We start from the raw sequence: 13,507 nt of genomic DNA on the forward strand, positions 1-13,507 counted from the left end.
GCTTACTGAGTACCAGGTTGATTGATTGATTAATGCACTGATTAAAATGATTTAAAAAGAAGCACAAAAGTACAGGCACCATAGTGGCCAGCACCCCTTTATTCATAAACCCTATGAAAAGCATACTTTGTCTCTTTAGCACATATAGCCTACTCACCAATAACACATAATTCTATCAAATAGCTTAAAATAAACGGCACGAGAGCACAGAGACAGAGGGCCCTGCTGGGCGCTTCCATCCTATCCTCCACTGCCTGGACTCCACTGATCTCCGTTGAAGTACGTTGGATAGAGGGAGGGAGCAATGTTTTGTGGTGGGGCGGGATCTTGTGACTCACCAGCAACTTCCTCAGTAGTAGGACAAAAGTAGCCGGCAAGCTGCATCACTCTTCGCCGCAGAGATTTGACTACAGTCAGAAGAAACACAAAAGTTTTACAGCTGGCGAGCGACGCTCCTGAGCCGCCGGAGTAGCGACCTGCAAACTGATCCCAGTCCGAGGCTGAGCGACTGTCTATTGACAGAGAGAGAGAGAGAGAGAGAGAGAGAGAGGGAGGCGGGTTACCACTGAGAAGTTGCAAAAGGTGCTTTTAACCTTCAGACATAAACTTCTGGTAGGACTCATCTTTTTTTCTTCTTCTTCTTTTTACACCCGTCTCGACTTTATTGTATGTTTTCAGAGTCCACCTTTTCTCCTCCAGTGGGGCATGGCACTCTTGTGACGTCAAATAGTAGGAAATTACTGGAAAAATGTTTAATTTGATAGGAAAGCAAAACTTGTGTAATTCAAATGGCATTTAAAGCTGTATGGTGATTGTGGTTTAGGTTTTCAAATGAAAATGAAATGAATGGCATAAAGAATGAATTAAGTTAATGAAGTTGACATTGGACGTCATGATCAATGGGAGAGTATCTTGTTGGAAAAAGTGGATATTTTAAGCCAAAATTAGCCAAGATTAACACTTACACCAATACGTGTAATGCTTTATTATGACAGGTTCTAGTATTATGACGATTATTATCACTATTATTAGTATTACAGTGGAGGTTAAAAAGTAATCATGATCTATAGACATTATTTAACATGTTAAAATCATGTTAATCTTGAAAGCTTCTGCTGTCTAGTAAAATCTGTGACTGTGAAGATGAAAGCAGGCATGGGCTAGACTAGACAATATGACAGGACTTAATGCTTCACACCTTAGTCAAACACGCTGCCCAGGGTGAAGCCTGCAAAGTAAAACCCTGACAAAAGAGGAACCACTTCCTGTGACAAGTTAGGGGGTCTGGAAATTTTCTCTCTGCCTTTTTTTTCCTGCTTTCTTTTTGTATGCCCTTTTTTGCCTCTTCTTCTCTTTTTTTTTCCAGTTACTGTGATCACAGTCTGACAGCTTCACTCTATGTATAGACACATGTACAACAAGTAAACAGAAACCCCTCAGTGGAGGAACTCACTGTAGTGAATTGTGTGACCCACTGAACTGTGTGTAGGAAGGATTAAGGAACAACTGTTGTGTCACAGAAGCTCCCAGAGCGGTGTGTGGATGCCTCAGAGAGCAAAGTCCCTTAGGCTAAACTTGTCTTTTTCTTCAGCAGCAGGAAGTAGGCTATGACAGTGTGCGTCTGGGATGGGTGTGTCTGTACTTCAGCTTCTGGGTTTGTTTTGGGCATACATCATCACATAGCTGTGCATAGTAATAGTGTCATCCTCGTGACGATTGTTTGCCGTTTCAGTTGTTGCATCATCTGGGTGCAGTGGGAAAGTAAAGTGTGAGCGCTTGCCAAAATTGAACAACTGCACATTCTTTCTCATGCTTTGTCACTTCGTGGGTTACAAAATATATTTTTGATATGTTATGAGAAGATGAAAGAAAAAAAAGACACCACCCTTTATTATAGCAGTTCAGAAAAATAGCTTTTTGAAAATTTCATTAAGCTTCACAGTTAAGTTCATAATACCAATTTTCTTTGTGTGCTGGATTGTGTAACAATTACTTACTTGTGTATTAATTTAAAGGTAAAAAACAAATATACACATTTTATACAATACAAATTATGTTTGTCAGGGATGACATTTAGTAATTTTCAGTTACTTTGATCAATGGTAAAAAATCATATTCATTCAGGTTTGATTTAGAATTTAGTTTTTAACTGGAAATGTGTCATTGTTTTTGGCAACGTGGAAGCAGCGGAAAGATACTGCAAACACTGACATATTTCCACCATATACAGCTGCTAGCAAACAGTTGCCTATTTGCACACCCAGCACATATAAAGCAACATTAGCATTCCCCCAGGGTTGTGTTTCTGGAGCCTGATTAATGTCCTTGTTGCTCCATTTTGGTCTCCACCAGCTCCTAAAGGCTCTTGAGCTGTTAAATGCATTACTATGTTTACCAGCTAGCTGCTAATTTTGTCAATCTGTTGCTTTGCACTGAGCAGGTAGTGTACAATGGGAAACAGTCAAGTTGTAGGCAGTAAAACCAAAAACAATGAGCTAAAATGTGCTAAAAAGAACTTCGGGTGACACTGTTCACATTAGATATAGTCTTGATTACTTAAACCCACTGTGTGTCAAAGCTGAATTATGACTTGAACATTGTAGATTTGAAGTTCCAGGCGATAGATTCTTAACTCAACACACCACAGTTTTCTCCAGCCCCTCCCTTTTAAGTCTGTTGCAGAAATTACACCTTGGAGGAAATTGGTCTCTGAGGCATCGTGCTGTGCTTTTACCAGTGACAGGTTATTTTTACACAAACTGTTTGTCACAGTAACACACTAAAATAATCCCCAAGCAGCTAAAAGCCAGTCATTCTCTCCCATTTAGCATCTGGGATGTTTGCCTTGACAGAGCCCATGGGCTGTATAATGTATTTGTTTGCTTTCCTCCTGATCCTCTCTTCCTCCGTTTCATTGACCACGGTCACATTCTTCAGAGGTCTCAGTATTTTCCAAAGGTTAGTCCTGCGTGGTGGTTGGACCACAGCCAGCTCCAAACTGCAGCGGAACTGCAACTAAATGACTCGGACTGGTTGTGGCTGGTTTTATGGGTTGCCATCGTTTGAAACCAGGCCAATGATAATGATGGAGAATCATCGGTCAAGTGGTTGCAGGTGGTTAGGGAGCAGAATTTAGATTTGTGTCAAAGCAGCTCTCCTCTGACTTTCTGCAGCAGTTGTTGGAGGGCACTGGACACAGTTTGTTTCTATTACTTTCTGTCACATTCTGTCTAAGACTACAGTCATACATCTGGTTTTCACACTGAGCTCCAAACTGCTGCTCACATCTGATGATATTTACACTGGACGATAATTCATCCTCTGCTTGTCTCAAACTCATTTATTTAAGTTGTCAAATCTTAACCAATGTGGTGTCTCCCTAATCACTAATTCCTTTTTCACCTCCTTTTTTCTCATTTCTGTGTGTCCTCTGGGTGTCCTTGTCTTAATTTTGACAATCTGGACATTCCAGTACAGCAATTAGGGTGCATACCTTTTTCCCCCTACTTCTTATTCATGTGGTTCCAACCAGAATTTAAAAATTGCAACCCAGTCCAGCTTTTAGCTGTTCAGACTGATTAGAAAACATCACATCTGTGTTACATGTGAGAGCAAAACACACATGTAATGGAATTTGGAAGCCTTTGAGCTTTGGTGTTAAGAAGACTTGTTTGGCACATAACTCTCATGCACTTTGGTGAACTTTATCCGTAAAAAAAGTCTGGAAAATCATATGGGCTCAGTCATGTACTTTGCTCATAAGTAAGCTATTCTAAATATACAGTAATGTCTCTATTTTAGTTTGTTCTATCAGCCCCCTTTTCAATAGGCTGTGGAGGCACGTGGCTGGCAGCAGGAGTGTCTGCATTCCCTGAAAGGGGGGGAAGTGACCTCAGGTTTCCTGCGTGGGGATGGCCAGGTGCTGTGGTGTTATTGTGAGGGGCGCAAGACTTCCTCCATGGATGCTTTGTTGGTAAACGTCAGAAACTTGATCCTTTGAGCCAGGGCCCCTGTGGGAGGTAATATCCCCCCCTTGCAAGCCAGTCATCTAGCCCCACTCTCTTTCCAACTCTTCTTTCCCACTCTCTGTACACTCTCTGCCACAGTGTTCACTTATTGATTTTATGTTAAGAGAACATCAACTTAATATAGGCAGCTGAGGAGTCTAAAAGGTAACTGACTCTGTACTAATTGGGAAATTACATTTCTGTAGGGATACAATTACAGGCCTATACCTAGCAGCACTTACCTGCCTTCCTCTCAAAGGGAATGTTTTTTTCAAAGGAAATGCGAAATTTCTAAGCACAAAATTGTAGACACCTCATGACTGCAGACTTGCTTGTTTAATACAGATTAGTTGTATGTTTATGAAAGAAAGAGTCTGTGCTTTGCCTAGCTCCACCTTGCACCTGGTCTGTTATATGTGTTACACATTGAATTAATAGCACCCTTTGCACCTTATCAGCGTTTCCCATGCACTGTCTCACATGAAACAGATGTTGTTTGGGTGCAGGAATCCTGTCGATTCACTGCTACATCATCATATTCTGTCAACGTTGTGAACTTGTGTTAGGAAACCTGTGAGTCAGGCATGACTGTTTCCCTGCACCCTCGCCGAAAGGGATGAGGGTAAGATCACGCTCCAACGGAAGTGTGTGGCATGTACAAATATACAGAACCCGATGAAAGTAATGCTATGATGCAAAATCTGTGTCTACTCCTCCATATTGTACCTAACTTTGTTGGTTCTCTGGAGGTTACCTGTATTTCCTAGAAAGTCCTTCTCTTATCAGTTTACATACCTACCTTTGCCAAAAAAAAAAGGGTGCAGATGTCTCCAGAATTGCTTAATGTTACTGTTTACGCAATACGTTGGCACCCATGTAAGATGTTATCCTGAGAAAAATACTACATTTCTACACAGGGATAAATGTCATGAAAGGCCATAAATAAGCATGACAGCTGGGAATATTTTGTCAGCAAACTGACTTCCAAATCCATTTAAGCAAGTCACATCAAGTAGCGAAGAGAAGGGAGGATAAGGAAGGAAGCACAAATTTAAAGTCTGCAGACAAATTGCAGTGGTTTTTATACAACTGGTAATGTGATGTGTATTATGAATTCATATAACTAATTGTCATGTTGGGCTGTGGCTAATGGTTAAATCATAGGATAACCTATGGTTAATGGAGAAAAAGAATGTTGGGTGAGGATAATTTCTTCAATACACATGGCAATAAGATGTTATTTCACCCACATCTCTGCTAAGAGAGATGACAAAGTAAAGAGCCAAGGCTTACACTTTGTACTGTCATACCACATCTTCATATCTGGGAAGAGAAAGTGATCATCTTCTGGGTAACTTCCATAACTTCTTGTTATTGAGGGAATCACTGGTCCTCTGACCTACAATTATCATGGTCTCTGTCAGAAATGGATCGCTATTGTAGACTTGGAGAATAATTTATTACCACATTTTTGAGGCTGAATGACACCCCTACCCACACAGTATCCTGATTTGGGACTTGTAAGAAAGATTAGCTATATTATGAGTAAGTCTTCCATCATTTAATAGCAGCCATCCGCCTACATAGAACTGACAGGGTGGTTTTATTTCTATGGGAGTTGCAGTGTCGTCATCCTTCCCATTGGATGTTCTTGCACACTAGTTTAAGTGGGCAATACTTCGAGACCATGTGGCACACAGTCCTTAACCATGCAGTGATACACAGCAAGCCTCAAATAAGGCAACAATACAGAAGGCTCAAAATGTCACCTTTCAAAACATGTAAACCCTAGAGAGAGTGGGCTGTTAACAAAGTATTTCTCCACAACAGCATGCTAGCAGGATCCTGTTCTCATAACAGATGTTTTGGAGATGTAATTTAGCCTTGGCAGTGTATACATGGGTTGTTTGTTCCACCGTGCCACTACTGTATCCCCACCTTCACCCCCTGCTGCTGGGCAGTTGTGTCTTTATATGGCTAGTAACTTCAGTTTGCCACAATGCAAAATGCATTAGTGTTGATTGCTTCACAAACACTTAATAGTGTTGGCTTCCACATCTGCTAAGCATGAACCCAGACTGTGACATCATGGCAGAGGAAGTGCAGTCATGCAAATGTGGGTGTATGGCAAGGTGTTAGTGTTTAGTACATGCATATTTTTAATTAATGTGCATTTGTGTTTTATTTTGTCACTGTTTTGTTCTTTGTTGCGCAGCTGTCTTCCAGGGATGATCCAGAAGGGCATGACTTGTTGGACTGCATGAAAAGCTGCTAGTTGTTTCAGATTAGATTTGTATTATCTTGTCTTGATAAATACAAGACTGTTTATTTGGAGTGAAGCTGTGAGTGAGAGCATTCCCCTCTCTGAAAGTAAACACCCAGCTCTGCATGATGAAACTAGCGCATGATCAAGAATGTGACTCCTTACCCAGAATGTCTCGCAGAGTCCTGCTTACAACATCTCTTCCCCTCTCATCATCGTTCTTTCCTTTGAGTATTTATAGGCATACATACTTAGTCTTACTCTCTCACTTTCGTGTCTATGGTTCTGTTTGAGAGACAATAGTCTCTGCAGAGGAGACAGGCTGAGACAAGCCAGGCTTGGTACATACAGTACACTGAGGTGTGGATTTATGTCAGTCACTGGTGCATAAATCGAACTGTATACAGCAATTGCCCCTTTTCAAAATACACAAAGAAGAGTGCACTTGGCACTGTGCTGGCACACTTTGGCACTAATTTGTAAAGCTGTCAAAATGGACTTAAAGAGGAGGGAGGAAGAAGCTGAAAGGATGGTTCTTGGATTTCTTTGCTTCCCTGTGTTCTCTCACCTTCATGGGATACTGTCTGGGTTTCGTACATTGCCTTGGAGGAGCCATAAATGGCAGAAAGTGTCCTTGGTGTGGCTATAAAAGGACCTCAGCTCCTCAATGGGAAAATGACAATGATTTACAACAGGGACCAGTAAGAGAGGGCTAAGAAGGGATTTCTTGGCTTCTTCGGTTGAAGTCAAGAAAGAGAATGAAAGGATGAGTTGGGGAGAGGAGTTGCTCAAGAACATCATTATTGCCCGTTGGTGCATCTGTCAACAAGCTGTCAAAGAAAGGCTTAATCCAAGACAAATGCATGTCCATAGTGTGTATAGTTTACTCTGTGTGTATGCACCTCTCCACCTTGGAAAGGTTTCTATTACTCTACAGAAGTTCCATCAACTTTTTATCACAACAAATTTTCACAAGAGAAAGAACATGTTGTGACTCCTCAATGCATCTGGCGTCAGCTCTCACTCACCTTATGCAATTGCAGCTCTTGGAATTGGTGCAATGAGATCATTACGGTGAATTACTGCTTTGTTTGACAGTGTGTTCACAACTAGTAGATCATATTGAGTTCAGGATGTTTGCAGTAATAGGACATAACTCTGTCGAGTGGGAGACCAGAGCATTTGCATTTAACACAATTACCAAATGACTCATAGACACAGTTGTTAAAAGCCCCTCTAGATGCAAAAGTCATCATTGCCAGTTTGTTGTTTTTCCGAAGCTCCCAAAGTCTTAACATGCAGTATTGAGTTTTGAGGTCCTCCACGTGAATATTATAGCATTTCCAGTTCTAGTTCCTGCATATTTTCTTTTTATTGCTTTATATTTCTAGCACGTACAGCATATGCATTTGAGATACATGAAGCAATTGACAGTCTTATCTTCCCCAAAAATTACTTGTATAAACCTCTAAACAATGGAACCCACTAAGGCTACAATTAAGCTCATATTCACAAACAAAGAAACCAGCATTTTAACATATATTTACCATTATTAGCTACATATTCAAGAAACACATTCCCTTGATGCTACCCCTTACTGTCCCCTCTTTTCACTGAAATTACAAAAACACACATGCATAATTACTAATATATATTTTATGAGATTTGCCTGGCTTGAGCCGAATACTACACAACTCCAACAGCAGCCAGATAGCCCCTCTGTCTCTGCCACAGCTGGAAAAGCATAGATGGGGCACACATAAAATCACTTGCTGCGGTGCATGTGGTGCAGCATACATATACAGATGGTACAGTGAAGTAAAAGAGCAGTAACTTGCTGTGCTTTTGTAGCAATTTAATTTCATTTAACTGGGAGAAATTGCAGATGTCTGTCCTCGATGGTAGCTACAGCTTTAAAAGACATATATTTCTGTGTCTGTGGAAAAGTCGTTTAACCTTCCATTGAAACCTTTTGTCTTCTGGATCATCACTAATGAAGCAAAAGAGATTCATGCCTTCATTCAGGTGTGGATTTCACTTATTTAGGTTAAACAGGCAATTAACTGTAGTGTGGTGTACTCCAGATGCTATGAGTTCCTATATAGTTCTCTACCATTATGTGTGCAAATAAAGCTTTCTCTGTAATTTTGAGAAATTATCTGACAGGTACGGACCCCCCATTTCAACTGGCAACTTGATGTAGTGTATATATTTAAGGCTGTCAGATAAACCAACCACAGAGATAGTGGTTGACCACATTAGCTGCAGGAAATTGAAAATGTAACACATCTCACCACCAATCTATACAAAAGAGGAAACAGTGAGTGAGTATGTCGCTCATACAATAAAATACCATTAAAAAGGAATTTCACAACAAAGCAAATGCTCAGTTGTAAATAATTCAAAAAGAGGTTTTGTTTTTAATGTTGAATGTTAATTAAAACCAGCTCAGAGCTTGCTACTATCAGGAAGGAAGTACTCGTTAATACCAGGTGTAAATTGGGTCGTAGATTTTCTAACTTAACGCTGCTCAAAACTATATATTCTGTTTACTTCATTCTTTCGAGAGTCTGGCATACATCAGTAAGTTGTTTTCTTCTTTACTTTTTCTAAGGTCCACCATACGTTAGCAATTCTGTTACTGCTTTAATGGGCCTAAACATCCAGCTTCAAACAGAACCACATCCAATGTTGGCAATGGAAATTAGATCAATGGGTAAAATGGGGGCCAGACGGTGAGCAAAGCACAGCAGAGGGCCAATGACACAAGCACCATGACTTCACTGTGGAAGTATTCAACCCCCCTTAAAAAAACCCGTCCCTCATCCCATCGCATGCTTTCTCAACACTGGTGAGTGGAAACTGTTTAAGGTTTAATGATTGCTCAACTAAGAATGGAAGAAAAGCCATCCCATAGTATGAAAGCTCATGCATTATGATGATTGTTGGTCACATTGTGACATTGTGATTAGTCAGGTGAGTATTACGGTGCCTCTGATAATGACTGTGTTAAAGTCTGTGCCATGTAGCTTTTAACCTACATTTACTAGTGCCAGTCAATCCTCCTAGTCCTATAATCAAGGCAGAGCTGTATATGTGTACATACATTTACACTTCACTTGATTGATGAAGAGGCTGTGGGGCCATGATGAGAACCTTGTGCCTTCACCTAGCTCCTTGCTTTGTTTGTGTCTGTTTTTTGTTCAGAGCTGTTGCTGCATCCCTCGAAGCCAAGAATTCGCCTATATAGGAAAGAGGAGCAGGATAGAAGCAGAATGAGGTCGGACTAGAGTTGTGGTTAATAGATTGAAAGAGATAGACAGACAGGTCTGCTTGCAAAGCAACATAATTCAACCATGCTATCAGTGTTTACCAAAGCACCTGTTTTCACGTCGCCTCTGCATTTAACAACTTCAGCGGGGACTTTGCATTTTATCACTGATAATGAATTAGGTGGGGAAGATGAATGGTGTTTTGCATGGCTGCATGATAAAGAGATCCCAGTGTGTGACACTGGGAGATAAGGACCTGACGGATTGCAGTTCTCTTCTGGCAAAGTCAAGAAACTAGCTATAGTATCTCTGAACTTGCAGCTCTTCACGAGACAAAAATGAACCTCAGATAAATCCACTGAGATCCATTGTCCACCAAAGGGAGTATTACTTTTTGATACCAGCGTTAATCAGTTTTAGGTCAGTACATGTTTAGATCCTCCACTACCCATTCACCACTCCTCCCTTCTGCTATGATTGATTGAACTATCCCGAGTGTGTGTGTGGATACAAAATCCTGTAACACAAATGACAAATAAGAACTAGTAAAGTCTGAGCAGAATGGTCTATAGAAAGTGTGTGAACGTACAAAGGTGCAACGTCTAAACCTAGACTACACTGGAGGACAACAGAGGAGAAGGAGAAAAGGGTAGATGGGTGCATGGCTGGGGGACGTGGAGGGTGGAGGCAGTCCTGGGATACATGGCAGTATGATTTATGGACACCTTTTGAAGTGAGCTCATTCCAGCCACACGGCCTGCCTGCTGCATTTCAGAGCTGGGACATTCTCCTGGCAGTACAGCAAGGGGGATAAATGACCCAGAGGTCAATCACATCCACTAGTGTACCATTCGCATATGCACTTCCTGATTTTTCCGCAATTCATCAGTGTGTGTTTGGTTTCCAACAAGCAAAAATGAGCTGCCAAGGCATCCAGTGGACACGTGACTCACTTCTCAGTAACCCATTTGAAGGTCAAAGCAAACAGGGAGAATGACAAAGAGGAAAAGGAGGTGGTCTCTCTCTGGGATCGTAAAAATTGGGTCAAGAGGGATATGTTCCAGCTAGTTTTCCTTTTTCGCCTCAGTATGCAGAATTATCAGGGGTACTTTATAGTATCTCCAGTCGTGTCTGAATGGAAACTGATTTTTACCATCTTTTTTTGCAGTTTAAATCTTTCTCAACAGTAGTCTCACCAATGATGACATCATTGTTTGAGTACGTAAATCTTCCATCCTCTGTTCTGCTGGTGAAGATTAAAGACTAAGGAGGCTTGACAGTAGGTAGTAGTCAGTCCCGGTGTGTCAGTCTGGTTTGAATTCATCATCTATTCAATGTGTTTGGATTGTTATTACCAAGATCTTCCCGCTTTTTAAAAAAAAACTCATTTCCTAAATATATCAAATAGTTTGATCTTATCAGCTTCAATTGTGCAAGCAGAAAAGCCAGGGACTGTGAATATGAGCTGTAATTACACTCAACGGGAAGTCCCCACAAAGGGACTTAAACAAACTGCGGGTGTGTGTATGCAGCTGCTCACGATGTCTGCTCTTCCTGCACAAGTCACCCATTGTCCCCCAGTTTAGCTGCTGTGTTTATTTTTTTGTTTGATCCCCCTATCTTCCCTCCGCCTTGTGTATTCACATGTATGCATAATACTGAAGGTGTGTGACTACTCGTGCACGTGGCTGCAGGTGTGTCTGTCTCTGAAACGTTGTCCTCCTGCAGGACTGTGTCAGTGTGTTTAGACATGATACGTCTGCTTTTTATTGTCACTGTGTGTTTGCAAATGTGTGTGACCATCTTTCTGAGAAGTCCCAGAGATGTCTCTGTTTGGGGTAACAGGAAGAAGCACAGTGTGTGTGCATACTGACTTGAACTCCTCATTGTTGTCAACCCCACACTAGTCATAGGGGTCATTGCCCAGTAGGAAATGAACCCACATTTTGTTCTAACAGCAAATACCAGAGTAAAGGCAGAAGACATTATGTTTTTATGACAGGAAAATGGTGCGCAGGGATGTTTTAGAGGTCAGCCCACATTATCATGTCTATTTTTATATTGATGGTTTCATGCTGCTGGATTTTACAGTGTGGTAGTTTAAAATACACATATAGTATGTATTTAACTGTTTGCAAACTGTGAATTGACACATTTATTTTAGTGGAGTTTGACCTGATTTTCTGCATATGCATCATTGGCTCCACACTAGAAAATAGTCAGGAAGTCTAAAATCATCCTAAATGACCTCAGTTTGGGATGTATTAATATGATATCTGGGTTCCCTGATGGGCTCAATATTTTTTATGGCACAACACATCAAATTGCACATTGCCACAGCATCCCATATAAAACGCTGGGTTGTGCCCTCAGTCAGTGTTGCACGGGATGAAACGAGAGCTAAACCTCATTGCCAAGAGGTTTATGGTCCTGCAGAATGAGGGCACTGTTTACACGTTGCCAAGGAGATGTGCCTGAGAAGGGAAAAAATGGCTGCATATACTGGAAATGACTTCTAAGATATTCATCCCAGTCGTTCCACATTTGGCAGGTTCCCGTCGGTTTTCATAGTCAACGTAATGCCTTTATTTTTCTTCATGTGAACCCATCCTCTCAGGGCTACAGAGCCGGACAGGCGGAGAAGTGAGTATTTCGGTCTGTTGCAGTTGTGGAAGATAATTTGTGCAGCTGTTGTCAAGAATGTGGATTGTTCTTCTGCTTATAATGTATAATACCCATGAAAGTCCTCTGCACACAGATTATAAAAACATCCACCTGCTTATAACAACATGTTGAATATTCACGTCTGGGGATGTTGGGATGTAAGTTTAAAAAAAGAAAAGAAAGAATCTTCTTGTCTAGGCATTAACCTCAGGGTCAGGTGCCATCACTGCAGCCACGAGCCACAAGTCTGAATGAGTTATAAATAATTGCTAGCAGTTGTGGGTGTGCACTGCACAGTTGTGTGTGGCATGCTTAGATTGCTGAGTGTGCGGCCTGTGAAACCTAAGCCCAGCCCCTTGATGTCCTGGCTAGTTGTGCTGACTCAGCAACATTAGGAGACCACCTGGGAATGACAAGTCTGCAGGAGCCATTTTGTGTTTTTTGGTTCACAGTTAGCCTTGGTGTCCACTCCCTGCGGGTTACTAATAGCCATGGAGCTAGTGTGTAAACAGCACTGGTCAAGACATGTTTAAGTCAAAATGATGAAGCAGCTATTTCACCATGCTTATTTGGACCTTTTAAACCTTTTCTTTATAATTAGCCAGTAGATTTAAAATTATACATACATAGTACTACTGTACTGTACTACTTTGTGTAAAAGTAATCAGCTGGGTTAAAAAAAATTATCTGGGTGGTAGACTCTTTTCTGGTTTTTGAGTTCTGTCTTATCAAGAAATGACTGAAATTCCCCATTTGTACCAAAGAAGCTGAAGAAGAGCATAACATACACTTCCACCAAAGTTCAACAATAAAGACATAGCCATAGCAGAAAGATTAGAAAACAGGGAAGTCCATGACCCCTTGAGCAGTATTCCATCATATCAAAATCTGTGATCAGATTTCATGGTCCAAACCTGTATAGCAACAGCTCAAAGGCAGGTGCCTCTAATCCATATTAGGGCCTGCATAAAAAATAAAGAAGGCCAAGTTGGCCTCTGAATATCTAAGCTCTGACAGTTTAAAACTGTGTGTTTTATTTATAGGAGCAGTTCAGAGGCAATTTTCCGTTGTGGTGACTTTTGAGACATTTGCTGTGTCTGCATGGCCTGTAGCAAAGTCACATAGACACAGACTCAAGTGATATTTATGTTTTGCCACTGAAGATATTGCATCATAATAGCTCATTATGTTCCCCTCTGTAGGTTGGTTTTGTGAAAACAACATCCTCTTCCGGGGCTTGCAAACCTGTAACTGAATCACCCAGCTTGCAAGTCAAAGTAACCTGACCTCACTGAACATAC

The 13,507-nt window shown here is 41.1% G+C and overlaps 1 protein-coding gene across 2 annotated transcripts in view; it reads left to right on the plus strand.

Moving 5' to 3' along the window:
* The first annotated feature begins 394 nt into the window (after window positions 1–394).
* Window positions 395–13,507, plus strand: part of fhl3a (four and a half LIM domains 3a) — a 29,518-nt gene continuing 16,405 nt past the window's right edge. The window contains exon 1 of one of the 2 annotated variants that reach the window (XM_062422677.1): window positions 395–612. The gene's annotated coding sequence lies outside the window, so the exon portion shown is untranslated. The remainder of the gene's footprint in view (window positions 613–13,507) is intronic. The other variant, XM_062422678.1, reaches the window with a different exon arrangement.

The sequence above is a fragment of the Scomber scombrus genome, chromosome 7, assembly GCF_963691925.1.
Source record: "Scomber scombrus chromosome 7, fScoSco1.1, whole genome shotgun sequence".
Classification (NCBI taxonomy): domain Eukaryota; kingdom Metazoa; phylum Chordata; class Actinopteri; order Scombriformes; family Scombridae; genus Scomber; species Scomber scombrus.